This window comes from Schistocerca serialis, chromosome 11 (assembly GCF_023864345.2).
Source record: "Schistocerca serialis cubense isolate TAMUIC-IGC-003099 chromosome 11, iqSchSeri2.2, whole genome shotgun sequence".
NCBI classification, from domain to species: domain Eukaryota; kingdom Metazoa; phylum Arthropoda; class Insecta; order Orthoptera; family Acrididae; genus Schistocerca; species Schistocerca serialis.
The window spans coordinates 27,858,132-27,870,537 of record NC_064648.1 but is presented as its reverse complement, the minus strand read 5'-3'; the positions used below and the strand labels follow the sequence as shown (position 1 = coordinate 27,870,537).

Genomic DNA, 12,406 nt, shown 5'->3' with positions numbered 1-12,406 from the left:
TGTGATTTTGGCTTAGAGCACGACGGTGGAATGATCGCAGCACATCCCATTTGCCAGTTCTCGAGTCCACTGAAGTGGATCGTTGTGGATTAATGCTCTTAAGCGATCTTTACCAAACCCTAAAGGCCAACTTAAGCGTGGGAAACCACTAATGTCAGAAAGACCTTAATTAGAACGAGAAAAACATTTTCTTTCAGTGCTGCATCCAGTGACAGTATCTTTACACACAGCGCCAATGTCTGTGGCTGCCTCTGTCGCCGTCACCCCCCTGCTGAGCTCAGACAGAAGATTACATCGGAAATGTTCCCATCTCTCCACTTGGCGCTCCACTCACTTTGTGCAAATTTCAAAATGACAAAATGTAAGCTCAAACAGCAACAATGAATAAAGATATATAGTGGCAATCGATAAGTAAACACATAGTAACTACACTACTGGCCATTACTACACCAAGAAGAAATGCAGATGATAAACGGGTAGTCATTCGACAAATATATTATACTAGAACCAACATGTAATTACATTTTCACGCAATTTGCGTGCATAGCTCCTGACAAATCAGTACCGAGAACAACCACCTCTGGCCGTAATAACGCCCTTGATACGCCTGGGCATTGAGTCAAACAGAGCATGGATGGCGTGTACAGGTAGAGCTGCCCATGCAGCTTCAACACGATACCACAGTTCATCAAGAGTAGTGACTGGCGTATTGTGACGAGCCAGTTGCTCGGCCACCATTGACCAGACGTTTGCAGTTGGTGAGAGATCTGGAGAATGTGCTGGCCAAGGGCAGCAGTCGAACATTCTCTGTATCCAGAAAGACCCGTACAGGACCTGCAACATACGGTCGTGCATTATCCTGCTCAAATGTAGGTTTTCGCAGAACCACGGGTCGTAACACATCTGAAATGTAATGTCCACTCTTCAAAGTGCCGTCAATGCGAACAAGAGGTGACCGAGACGTTTAATCAATGGCACCCCATACCATCACGCCGGGTGATTCGCCAGTATGACGATGACGAATACACGCTTCCAATGTACGTTCACCTCGATGACGCCAAACACGGATGCGACCATCTGATGCTGTAAAGAGAACCTGAATTTATCCCAAAAAATGACGTTTTGCCATTCGTGCACTCAGGTTCGTCGTTGAGTACACCGTCGCAGGCGCTCCTGTCTGTGATACAGCGTCAAGGATAACCGGAGCCACGGTCTCCGAGCTGATAGTCCGTGCTGCTGCAAACGTCGTCGAACTGTTCGTGCAGATGGTTGTTGTCTTGCAAACGTTCCCATCTGTTGACTCAGGGATCGAGACGTGGCTGCACGATCCGTTACAGCCATGCGGGTACCTGTCATCTCGACTGCTAGTGATAAGAGGCCGTTGGGATCCAGCACGGCGTTCCGTATTACCCTCCTGAACCCACCGATTCCATATTCTGCTTACGATAAACAGCAATCCCGATAGGCTACAATCCGACCTTCATCAAAGTCGGAAACGTGATGGTGCGCGTTTCTCCGCCATACACGAGGCATCACAACAACGTTTGACCAGGCGACGCCGGTCAACTGCTGTTTGTGTACGGGAAATCGGTTGGAAACTTTCCTCGTGTCAGCACGTTGTTGGTGTCACCACCGGCGCCAACCTTGTGTGAATGCTCTGAAAAGCTAATCATTTGCATATCGCGGCATCTTCTTCCTGTCGGTTAAATTTCGCGTCTGTAGCACGTCATCTTCGTGGTGTAGCAATCTTAATGGCCAGTAGTGTAGAACACCAACACGCAAAACAAAAACGCTACGAACTCATGCACCAAAATAATATTTCATTAGGCTACGTCTGACTTGCTGGTTATTGGTGAGGTACAGGGTGTCCGGCATTCACGTCATTAGCGTGCTTTCGGTTGTTCTTACCGCGTATAAGGCGTCCAAATTATATCTCGTAGAACTCATTCTGATAAAAGTTTTTGTAGGCTACAGGCAGTCGAAAATTAATGGAAAAATAACCTCTAACCCATAGGACGCTGGCAGGGTAGACGCACTTTGAAAAGTTGATCGGCTGCGCTTTTTGATGGGAAACACGAGGCACCTACGGCGGAATTTTTACACGGGAATGGGCGCGGGGCAGGGGGGGGCCTTTCACCCCAGCTCCTTTGTGCCGCGTCATTTGCTCTCCTTTGTTCTTCCGCTCTGCCGCTATCTTACCTCCTACCCCTTCTGGCCTTTCTGTTTACGTACCGCTCTGTGCTTCACGACTACGATAACTAAGGACCAGACACGCGACAGTGTAGAGTACGTAGAGTGCGTAAAAGGATGTAAACAATCCATCCAGTCGTTCAGTGAGCATTCTGCCGCCGAAGGGGAACAAGTAAACTGTCCGGATGGGGAGCCCCTTTCAGTCCTCTCACGAATGCTAAAACAATAGTTACTGAGATAAGTAATCGCAGAACAGGAGCTCAACCAAAATCTCTCCGCAAAAGCGGGGAGTCTGGAATGATGAGATGATGCTTCATTGTTGTGGCCTTCAGGCCTGAGACTGGTTTGATGCAGCCCTCTACTCTCCTATTCTGTCCTGTGCAAGCCTCTTCATCTGCAACACACATCCATTTGAGTCTGCTTACTGTAGTCACCTGTTGGTCTCCCTCTACCATTTTAGCCCTCACACTTCACTACATTACTAATATCACAACGCCTCGTGTCTCTGCACTTGTCCTATCAACAGAACCCTTTCTTTTACTCAAGTTTTGCCAGAAACTTCATTTTTCCTCGTGTCGATTCATAACCTCCTGTTTAGATAGCCTACCCAAATAGTGGGTGGGTGTGAATTCCTAAGGGACCAAACTGCTGAGGTCATCGGTCCCTAGACTCACACTCTACTTAAACTAACTTATGCTAAGAACAACATACACACCCATAGCCGAGTGAGGACTCGGACCTCTAGCGGGAGGAGCCTCCCAATCCGTGACATGGCGCCTCAAACCGCGTGGGCACTCCGCGCGGCCCACCCATATAATATTCAGCATTCTTCTGTAGCACCGCATTTCGAAAGCTTTTATGATCTTTTTATCCAAACTGTTCATTGTCCACGTTTCACTTCCATGCATGGCTACATTACAGACAAATACCTTCAGAAAAGAATCTGTATCACTTAAATTTATATTCGTTGCTCTCAAATTCCTCTTTTTAAAAAATGCTTTCCACTCAGCTGCATGTCTGTAAACTATATTCCCTTTACTTTGGCCATCACTATTTGTTTCACTGTCCATACAGTAAAACTTACCTACAGGCTGTTCAAGAAGGACATGTGTATTTCTAACGCATATATTCATTAAACTGTATGACATACTGCTATGAAACTTTGGACACGTAGTTAAAAAACTCTCAGTTTAGGTTACAGACGTTTAATATGTCCTCCAACAACGAGACGAACAATATCACATAGACACTGGAATTCCTTTATTTAAATTACTACAATTATAAAAATTCTAAAAAGACAAAAGCTGTCGTGTGGTTCATGGAATTTCAAACAGAATTCTGAAAAACTGTTTCAGCTTAATAAATAACGTCCTTAGCGATATTTGCAATCTATCACTGTCGCAGGGAATTTTTACAGATGGGTTAAAATATGCATTTACTAAACCACTTCGTAAAAAAGGTGAGAAGAAAAACTTAAGCAGTTACCGGCCCATTGCTTTACTGAATATTTTTTTTCCAAAATATACGAGAAAGTAATTAATCAAGAGTATTCACACACTTAAGAGCAAACAATTTACTTAGCATAAAATAATTTGGATACCGGAAAGGTTGCTCTGCAGAGAATGCTATTTATACATTCACTTCTAAATTGTGGAAGCCTTACATACTAATATATCGCTTGTTAGTATTTTTTGTGATCTCTGCATGGCCTTTAATTGCGTAGATTATAATACGGTCTTTGAAAAAAATCAAGTCTTAAGGAACCGATGACTTTGCACACAGTTGGTTTGAATCATAGTCGACAAACAGAATGCAGAATTTTGTCCCGAATAATTCAGACAATATCGTAAAGATAGAAAATGTTAGTGACGGAGATAAAAATCACCAAGGCAGTTACACAGGGCTCAACTCTTGGTCGACTCTTATTCCTTACATATGTGAATGACCTTTCACTTAACTTTCATAAACCATTATTGGTATTTCTTGCAGACTATACTAGTGTTGTAATAAATCCCATTAGAGGGAAAGCAACAGAAGATGTAGTAAAGAGTTATTAAGTGGTTCTCCGAAAATGACCAATGGCCTTGCCGCAGTGGTAACACCAGTTCCCGTCAGATCACCAAAGTTAAGTGCTGTCGGGCTAGGCTAGCACTTGGATGGGTGACCGTCCGGTCTGCAGAGCGCTGTTGGCGAGCGGGCTGCACTGAGCCCCTGTGAGGCAAACTGAGGAGCTACCTGATTGAGAAGTAGCAGCTCCGGTCTCGTTAACTGACATACAGCCGGGAGCGCGGTGTGCTGACCACATGGCCCTCCACATCCGCAACCGGTAGCGCCTGTGGGCTAAGGGTGACACGGCGGCCTGTCGGTGCTGTTGGGCCTTCATGGCCTGTTTGGGTGGAGTTTAGGAGCCTCTGAAAACGGACTCACCACAAATTTTGAAAAATACTGCACGTTCACTTTCGTACATCAAATACAGTCGTACCATAAGCATGATAAAATGCTCAAAATTTATGGGTGTGCATGTTGATGGAAACTCCTAGTGATTGAAGCATATTATTGACCTTCTCAAACAATTAAGTTCAGTTACTTTTGATCTTAGAGTAATTCCTAAAGGTGGAAAAGAAGGTCATGTTTTGCATTTTCCACTCAATAATGACGTGTGGAATAATTTTCTGGCTTTCCTCATACTGAGAAAGGAAGTATAGTTTGCAGAAGCAAACTAAGAGTTGGGTTGGGTTGATTTGGGGGGGAGGAGACCAAACTGCGTGGTCAGCGGTCTCGCCGGATTAGGGAGGGGCCGTGCCATTTCAAAGGAGCCGTCCCGCCATTGGCTGAAGCGATTTAGGGAAATCACGGAAAATTTAAATCAGGATGGCCGGACGTGGGATTGAACCGTCGTCCTCCCGAATGCGAGTCCAGTGTGCTAACCAATGAGCCACCTCGCTCGGTCGAGCAGTAAGCATATGTGGTGTTGACCCACGGACATCAAGTAGGTACCCCTTTAATACATATTTTCGCTAGTAAAATTCGTCATAAATAATCCGTCACAATTTGAGAACAACAGTGATGTATATACCTACAACACTAGAGGGGAAAATGACCTTTATTACCTATTGTTAAAGCTGTCAGTGACTCAGAAATCAGTTGCCCAATAACATAAAATGCGGACAAGTAGCGAAACAAGTTTTAAATCTAATTAAATCTATTTCCATGGGTAGGAATAAAGTCATTATATCTTCATTAACGTTGAAATGTCGTTTCGATAAAAGAATAGTTCAAAGGATCTGTGGAACATGTAACTAAGTAAACAAGTAACAAGTGACAAGTAACTAATAGTCGGCTAAGCGTACCCATTGTCATTGATGTTATGGCGCTACAGACGCAGTTCTTCAACCCATGTGGGCTCCGCAGTACTATTGGTGCATATACTTTGTCCTCAGTTAAACCCCACAGGAAGATGTTAAAAAACATATCGGCTCAACCACTTGTTTATAGTGTAAAACACTAAGATTGACGCGTTTCGGAAGTCAAGCTTCCATCATCAGAATAATAAAAAGTAAAAGAACCTGTTAAAACTCGCTAATGGAACATGCACCAGGCACAATAAAACTGATAAACAAATTATTAATTGCTGTTCAACATCTAACCACATGGCTCTCTCCTCTATTGTCGTAAACCGCCCGTGCGTCTTCGTTGATACCACACATCACGTAGCCAAATACGACACTAAAACGCGAGTGAGCTCACGCGCAAGTAAACAAGGAAGTCACAGAGATGTCTATACAAACAGATAACGTATACATGTTCCAAGGACCTCACGAAATGATGGTATCCTGCCAATTGCTAAAAAATTAGTTACTAAAAGAAACCAGTGGAATGTTTGAAAAAGTTTTTTGTATCACCAGTTAGCTGTTCATTCAGTGTGTTCTGATTATCCACGCTATGTATCTTAATTTCCAGCTGTTCTAGTAGATCCAGCCTTTTGCCTTTGTCCTGTCTATGTAAAATAACGAGATCCTGATCTATTCCCAACATGGGGTGTCCCGTTCCCCAAATATGCGTGGCTACAGCTGACTTTTCGAAATTATTAAGCCGGAAAGCATCGCTATGTCCTTTGTAACGTACTTTAAAGGACCTACCTGTTTGGCTTACATAGCTTGCCTTGCACGTATTACACTGAATTTTATAGACCCTAGCTCTCTCATACTTATCGCTTTCCTGCTGTAAATTAGTTCTTAGTTTAAATCGCAGCGTATTATTGGTCTGAAAAGCGGTATCAGCTTTAAAAGGTTTGAAAATGTTTGCCACTTCTTGCGAAATATCACCCAAGTATGGTATTGTGACTCTTGTAATATTATTTGCGGTATTCTTCCTGGCATTCGCGCGCTGTTTCTGCCGTATTAATTTACCGACAACGTTTTGGTGATATCCGTTAGCTCTGGCTATTTGTTTCGCGATGTTCAGCTCAGTCATTCTGTCTTCTTCATTCATAGGGACTCTAAAGGCTCTATCTATCAAAGATCTAAAAATAGGAAGTTTCTGGATTTTACCTTTCGGAGCATGAGTTAGGAAAGGTGTGTAGTGCCTCATTGTACAAATACATCTATAAACATACCCGAAAAATTTTTCGATTTTTCTGTTTTTCATTATTCCTTAATTTCTTCAAAATTCATGGAAGTATGTCTATGCAACTAATTGAAGGCAGTTTGTTTATTTCTATGCACGTTTCCCTTCTTCACAAATAAAAGACCCGAAACGCATATGGGAATAAACAAACTGCCTTCAGTTACTTTCATAGACGGAACATACCTCCATTAACCCAAAAAATTGTTTAAGATGCTGTCAAAGAATAAGAAGACGCATAGAATGTGGTTGTAACTCCTAGAGATCCGTAAGATGAAGTAGCCTGCTTTGCTGTATGATACGATTTGGACCTTATAAACAAAATTAAAAAATCGCCTTTTGGAGAGCGTGTGGCGAGTGCAGCTATTGAAGTTCGTCGTGTTTTATCAAACGCATCTGATGAATCAAAATGTTTCGTATATGGTGGAATAGTCTAATAAAAATATTATGGCGGGGATCCTTCATCTCTGTGTGCTGTTGTTAAGGATTCGATCGCAGATAAATACTTGTCTCAAGGAAGAATCTAGTTTCATTCGCAGTAATTTAAGTTGCGGTCTTAGAGTCCTGTCTGATCATGGCCATTCGGAAATAGCTATGTATGTGGTAAAATTGGGAATTATTAGTTACGAACAAAAATATGGATGGTACTGTCAGTTGTTTCATGCACAACAATTTCATCTTTCATTTCTTAAACGTATGGGGATCACGAAATCGAAGATAGTCATCGCTGAGAAAGCGCGCTCTAATGTGTAAACAACAATGAATATATCGGGAAAATATTTAACTGTCACGAATAACGAGTCTCAGAATGTGTTACATATACGAAGAGGAAAAAAAAAGTCATATCCAGCGGTATGTGAACCTGGGCCCTTCTGCACTACATTCCATTGCCTTAACCGCCTTTTTTTTTAATTGATTACTGGTCGTTGTATTTTTCCGAGGCGGAAGTCCCTTGACGCTTGCTCAGATTGATGATTGATCAGTTGATTCAGTATTTTTTTATTCCCGAAGGCAGCTAACTCTCTGCGGCGCGAGGTAGATGCGCGGTCTCAGCCGTCTTACACGGTTCGCGCGGCTCCCCCCGTCGGAGGTTCGAGTCCTCCGTCGGGCATGGGTGTGTGTGTGTCGTCCTTAGCTTAAATTAGTGTAAGTTAGTTTAAGTAGTGTGTAAGCTTAGGTAGGGATGCCCTCAGCAGTTTGGTCCCATAAGACCTTAACACAAATTTACACATTTAGCTAACTCTCTGACGGAGAGCGCCGAGGCACCGTGCCTGTAGTACATGCGTATCTCAGTACAGCTTGGCCAATACACTTTGAACAGACTGAGTACTTTGTTCTTGATAATTCTAATAGAGAGAGATGCAGGTTGACTTCACTGCCGTATGATGCGGGAGTAAGCCATAAATGCTTGAAAGTCTGGAAGGTTATCAATATCTGGCTTCACAAAACTCTTTTCTACTGTTACTCAAAACGCGTTTCGTTGGTTAAAAAGTAAACTATTTGCTGGCAAAAGTAGGCGAAGTCACTCGTGATCTCAGATAACACCCCTATAATATATGTAACCAGCGCCGACCTTTTGAAATTTGACGACATTTCAACCATTACTTACGTAAAAATTTGTGAGGATATTGACTGAAAATGCTTTTTTTATATTACAATAATTTACAGTAACAATAAAAACCATATTTATACACTACTGGTCATTAAAATTGCTACACCACGAAGATGTCGTGCTACAGACGCGAAATTTAACCGACAGGAAGAAGATGCTGTGATATGCAAATGATTAGTTTGCAGAACTTCTGTAAAGTTTGGAAGGTAGGAGGCGAGGTACTGGCAGAAGTAAAGCTGCGAGTACCGGGCGTGAGTCGTGCTTCGGTAGCTCAGTTGGTAGAGCACTTGCCCGCGAAAGGCAAAGGTCCCGAGTTCGAGTCTCGGTCGGGCACGCAGTTTTAATCTGCCAGGAAGTTTCATATCAGCGCACACTCCGCTGCAGAGTGAAAATCTCCTTCTGTATTGGTTCTATCTAAAAGAATTTAGCGTTTATTACGTAATGGATATTATTGTTACTTTATCTAGAACGTGAAAGTGGTCAAGCTTTGATTATTTAAATATGTTAAAATGTAAAATAACGTAGAATAAGTTGTAGCCAATCAGATGGACGGCTTCAGGAAAGGGAACTGCGCTAGTCAGTTGAGCGAAGATGTGCGGCGAGGGGGAAACGCGGTCCGAGACGGGCAGACGGGCAGAGGGACAGTTCTGGTCGAGACACGTCTGGTGGGAACGCGAAAGCGGGCTGTCGGTCCTTAGGTAGCTGGGAAGTGAAACGATTTCGAAAATTAGTCTCTGAGCGCTGAACAGCCTTGCACTTGGTGTGAACTCTAACTTGTCGTGTGGAGTATCGGACTCGTGTTTCGCGATGAGATTGTGAACGATGGAACTGTGACAAATGGATATGAGCTCGAGTGTAACAGAAACTCTAAATACGACCACTTTCGCTATTAGTTTGCTTTGTGAATAAACATTAATCTAACCAAATCGCAACTATATGTCCTACATCATTTATGGGTCGTTAATTTAGTTATTATTGCTGTTATTTTATGTTAACTTTGTATTTCGCAAACTTGCCTTCAGCCAGACAATTTAACCAAAGGGTCACAAGTGTCTAACTTACGGCGTGTAATGCGACACGTGCGGTTCCACCCGTAGACGAGTTTGAGCCAAGACATTTCGACGAAGAGGAACCGCATGTGAGCCCCAACATCTTTGGGATGTTAGCTCGCAATGCAGAAGCTTTTAGTCCTAGAGAAGAAATTAATAGGAGCTTTTTTGAAGGACTTCAACTCACTTCAATTTCGCTAGAAACCACAGGTTCCCAGTTATTCAAGAAAAACGCGAAAACGTGTCCTTTCAAGGCCCCCCACCCCAAGGCCCACACCCTACAGGTCAGGATTTTTAGTATGCTGTTCATGACACTTCGTCCTACCATTGTGCAAAAATTTGCGACTATACGAATTTTTTCCTCTAATTTTCCTTCTTTGATTGGGCTACACAACCAAACGGCTCGGTCGTGTTTCATTCGGATATTCACACACTTGGCGGCTGAAGTGAGAGGGGTGCCCCATCTTGTTGAAAAATGAAGCTGTCCTCGCCCACCCTCGAACGCAACCAGTTTTGTAACGTAGCAAGATACTGCTGATCGTTAACCGTGTTTCCATCAGAGATAAACAGGTGAACGGCGTACGGCAAAAAACACATTTACATTGCGCGAATGTCGATCATGTTCAAAGAGTGCACTCGGGTTCTGTACGCCCCGAAATTCGAAGACTGTGCTAGTTGACTGTCCCAAAGAATTGGAAAGTCGCTCCATCGGTCATCACAATGCGTTGTGCGAATGTGTTGTCACTGTCAGTAGCGTTCTGAAGCTCGTCAGGAAATGCGACACCTTTCCATTTTATAGTCATGACATGGAGCCTGTAAGAGTTGTAACGTTATATGGCTTGCTACCCTACCGACGCCTGAAAACACCTCAAACTGCTGTAGTAGGCAGTTGTAACTTCTGACAAGTTCACATACACCGATGGAGAGCGTGCGACGTTTTCGGCGGAAACAGGAAGACGGACAGCACGCTATCCTCTACATATAGGTACATCCTGAATCCACAAACTGTCGGTACTATCTACGAATGTTCCATCCGTTCGGAGGATCAATTTTCTCCCTCAAGCTGACGTCTTGGAACTGCAATCACGGAATTACACCTCGCAACTCGAAAACACGATCGACAGGTTTGACAACGTAATACTTTATACGACAAAGGGGAAAACTGATAGAAGACAATCTCGAGGAAATTCAGCTTGCATTTGGGGGGAGTGCAAGAAAACGGCAGCCAATACTGACCCTACCATTTATCTTATACGATAGATTAAGGAAAGACAAATCAACGTTATTAACATTTCTGGACTTAGAACGATGGACTTTTGACGATGTTGACTGGAACACTCTCTGTCAAGTTCTGAAGATGTCAGGGGTAAAATAGAGGGAGTTATAGGAGTCGAGGGGCGCGAAAGGGAAGCGCCGCGCGGAGTGCGCGCGCGGTTTGAGGCGCTATGCCACGGACTGCGCGCCTCTCCCGCCGGATGTTCGAGTCCTCCCTCGGGCATGGGTGTGTGTGTTGTTCTTAGAATAAGTTAGTTTAAGTAGTGTGTAAGTCTAGGGACCGATGACCTCATCAGTTTGGTCCCTTAGGAAAGCACACCCTTTTTTTGAAAGAGAAGCACTGGTTGAGAAGGGAGAGAGGCAGTGTTGTAGACTATTCCCATGTTATTCAATCTGTACATTGAGTAAGAAGTAAAGGAAAAAAAGCAAAATTTGCCGTAGGAATTAAGGTTTATGGAGAATAAATAAAAACTTTGACATTTGCCGGTGATATTGGAATTATGTAAAAGGCAGCGAAGGACTTGGAAGAGCTGTTGAACGGAATGAACAGTATCTTCAAATGTAGCTATAAGACGAACATCAACAGAAGCAAATTAAGGACAGTGGAACGTATTTGCACTAAATCAGGTGATGCAGAGGGAATTAGATCAGGAAACGAGACACTAAAAGTAGTAGATGAGTTATGCTACTTGGGTCAGCAAAATGACTCATGATGACTGAAAGGGGCAGGTTGTAGAATGTGGACTCCCAATGGCAAGAAAAGCGTTTCTGAAGAGAAGAAATTTGTTAACATCCAATATAGATTTAGGTGTTGGGAAGTCTTTCCTGACAGAGAATAGAAGTTTTTGAAATGTGGTGCTACAGAAGAATGGTGAAGATTAGATGCGTAGATAAACTGACTGATGAGGAGGTACTGAATAGAATTGGGGGGAAAAGAAATTTGTGCCAAAACCTGACTAGAAGGAGTGATCGGTTGGTAGAACACATTCTGAGACATGAAAGGACCACCAATTTAGTGTTGGAGGAAAGTATGTGGGGTGGGGTAAAAATCATAGAGGGGGACCAAGAAATGAATACAGGAAGCAAATTCAGGACATAAGTTGCAGTAGTTATTAGGAGATGAAGAGGCTTGCCCAGGATAGAGTAGCATGGTGAGCTGCACCAAACCAGTCTTTGGACTGAAGACAACCATAGAAAAAATACTTTGTAACATGTATATTCTTTTTCAAAAAGCCTGTACTACTTTTAATGTTTCATTTCGTAATTTCTCTTCCTTCGTGTCGCCTGACGTCTTTCGCCTACATTGCATTACCTCACTGTTCCTTTCCTTGACGTTCGCGTTACAATACAAGGCAGTATCCATTCAGCTGCTCCCTTACTGTCCGCAACAGAATCACATTGTCGTCAGCAAACCTCACACTTTTTATGTGTTCTTCCTAACTTTATATCAATTCCCACATTTCTCCTTGGTTTCCTTCACCCCCTACTCACTATTAAGACAACATCGGCGATAGACTAAAACATTGTCTCTCTCTCCTTTGTGAACCACTACTTATTTTTCATGTACTTCAGTCCGCTCTCTGTATTTTATCCTTACCAGCTCCCAAATTTCAGTATGTGTATCCAGTGGATATTCGCAAAAAATTCTTCCTAAATT

At 43.1% G+C, this 12,406-nt stretch overlaps 1 non-coding gene across 1 annotated transcript; it reads left to right on the top strand.

Moving 5' to 3' along the window:
* The first annotated feature begins 8,685 nt into the window (after positions 1-8,685).
* Positions 8,686-8,762, top strand: Trnas-cga (transfer RNA serine (anticodon CGA)). Its single transcript has one exon. It is a non-coding gene; the product is annotated as a tRNA-Ser (tRNA).
* Positions 8,763-12,406: the final 3,644 nt, after the last annotated feature.